Here is a 2,430-nt window from a genome sequence, read left to right as displayed (position 1 = left end):
CTGGCATGTGGTGCTGGGGGATTGAACCGCGGTCCCTGTGCTTTGCTAAGCTTGTTCTAAGTAAGTGCTTTAGACCACTGAGCCATCTCACCAGCCCCTGAACCAGTCATTTAAATGTGAATGGGAAGCATAGTTCTTCTACATCCCATCACAAGCAGGATGCTGGCATTTCTGGCTGATGTCTGGCCTCAACCAGATGTCTGTACTGGTTTGAGAAATAATATAACTTCTGCTATCATTGAATATGTTAAGGACTGATCCAGCAGCAAAATGAATTTTTATTTATTTATTTTTTTTTGCCACACCAGGGATCAAACTTGGGACCTTGCACTTGCCAGGCAGGCCCTTATGCTGCCAAGCTGTCTCCCCAGCCTAGCAGTAAAATGAAATATGCAGAAAATGTTCCATGCAACATGACTGAAAACAAGTTCTGGACGCATTTTTTTCCCCAGTCCTATTATTTTCAAAGGGATTGGCTGAAAACAGGGTCAGAGGATCTCTTTGCACAATGTGCCAAAATAGTTGAAAAAAGGTAAAAGACAATGGTTTCATTAGGAGTGAAAAACCCACTATGAAGGGCCAGCCAAATGGCTCAGCGGATTAAAGTGCCTGTAAGCAGGTGCAGGAGCCAGAGTTCAATCCCCAGGCCTGCTGTGCTGGCCCCACCCCCGGGGCACACTGAGACAGCAATTGAGACTGGGACCCCCGGGGCACACTGAGACAGCAATTGAGACTGGGTGTGTTGGCGCAACTGTAATCCCAGCTCTTGGGAGGCTGTAAACAGGCGGATCACTATAAGTCTGATCTACTAGTGAGACCCTGAACACCCTGTAGACCTTTCCCTAAAATACAAAAACAAAACAAAACAAAAAACTATGAGATTTGACAGCTTTGGAAGATAAGCTATTATGTATGGCATTTCCTCTGTACTCACTACTTCCAACTCTGAATCCATTAAAGAGAACATTAGAATGGTAATGCTGCTGTCCTTCACAGTGCCACAGTCCCGGCAGAAGGTCTCAGGAAACAAGAAGCACAAAATCACCTGAATCACCTGCCTCAGCAGGCACTGGGGTGTGATTCCCGGCCTGTGTGCGAGCCCCGCCCCCGGGGTGTGCTGAGAGGACAGTCGAGACTGGGCGTGGTGGCGTGCACCTGTAACCCCAGAATTTGGGAGTGAGACCCTGTAGACCCTATACTAAATTAAAAAAAAAAAAAGGCACAAAATGAAACAAATGGTGAGTCCAGTTGCATGGATGCAAGTTCTAGTGTTGCAGACTGCTTTCCACCAGCAGTTGAAAGGGCAAAGTTACAAGAATCAATTGAATATGAAGACTGGAGGAAAAATAATAGTATAAAAATGATTGCATTATGCTTTAAGAAATCAAATAGGTATTATCATGGTCCAACTCCAATCCAGGCAGTACAGTATGCAACAATTCAGGACATTATTAATTCTTTTCAAAGTATTAAGCAAGAAGTGGAAGCTTATGTAGTTAACTCAATTTAACTTAAGTTCTCTCAAGTAGTACTGCTGGGAGTACCACTGGAGCACTGCCACATGGAGGGGCACTGTTATGGTTTGTGTCTAGGTGTCCCCCCAAAACCTCATGCAGTCATGGGGTGGCTCCTGGAGTTTGTGATTGATTATTGTGGGCATGGATGCTGCACCTTCCCTGGGGCAGGTAATTAGCATTCCAATGTAAGGAGGGAAGACAGGCTAGCTAGCTGCCTGAGCTGCTGCCACTCCTTTTGCTCTCTGCTTTTTGCTGCCACCATGAAATGCTTCCCTCTGCCCTGGGCCGCTCTGCCTTGGAGCCAGCTGAGTATGGACTGAAACCTCCAGTAACTGTGAGCTAAATAAACCTTTCCTTCCTTCATTTTGGGGGTTGGGTATTTGTCCCAGCAATGATAGAAGAGTAACTGAGACAAACACTAATGTCAGGAGGGACACAAGAAGCCATAATTCAGATGGCGCCAAATGATAGTCAGTCTAAGTTGAAACATTTGTGCATGGCTTTAGCATTTCTGGTCCTGCTTTCCTGTTTTATTTTATTGATTTATTTGTGTGTGTGTGTGTGTGTGTGTGTGTGGCCAGCTAGGCCACCAGGGGGCGGAGCTGGCTGGCATGTGGAGCTGGGGGATTGAACCGCGGTCCTTGTGCTTTGCTAAGCTTGTTCTAAATAGGTGCTTTAGACCACTGAGCCATCTCACCAGCCCCCCTGCTTTCCTGTTAATACAGGAAAATTCCTAGAGAAAAGATGGTGAAAATGAATTTTTTTTTATTTTAGGGAGGGGTCTACAGGGTATTCAGGGTCTCACTACTAGATCAGACTTGTAGTGATCCACCTGTTTACAGCCTCCCAAAAGCTGGGATTACAGGCACACGCCACCTTGCCCAGTCTCAATTGCCATCTCAGTGTGCCCAGG

The 2,430-nt window shown here is 46.1% G+C and overlaps 1 pseudogene; it reads left to right on the top strand.

Moving 5' to 3' along the window:
• The window catches only part of LOC101589429, a 2,776-nt pseudogene extending 717 nt beyond the window's left edge, over positions 1-2,059 (top strand).
• The last annotated feature ends 371 nt before the right edge of the window (positions 2,060-2,430 follow it).

The sequence above is a fragment of the Octodon degus genome, unplaced genomic scaffold (assembly GCF_000260255.1).
Source record: "Octodon degus isolate 3935 unplaced genomic scaffold, OctDeg1.0 scaffold00073, whole genome shotgun sequence".
Lineage (NCBI taxonomy): Eukaryota > Metazoa > Chordata > Mammalia > Rodentia > Octodontidae > Octodon > Octodon degus.
The sequence above is the reverse complement of the archived record's forward strand: the minus strand, read 5'-3'. Positions and strand labels throughout refer to the sequence as shown.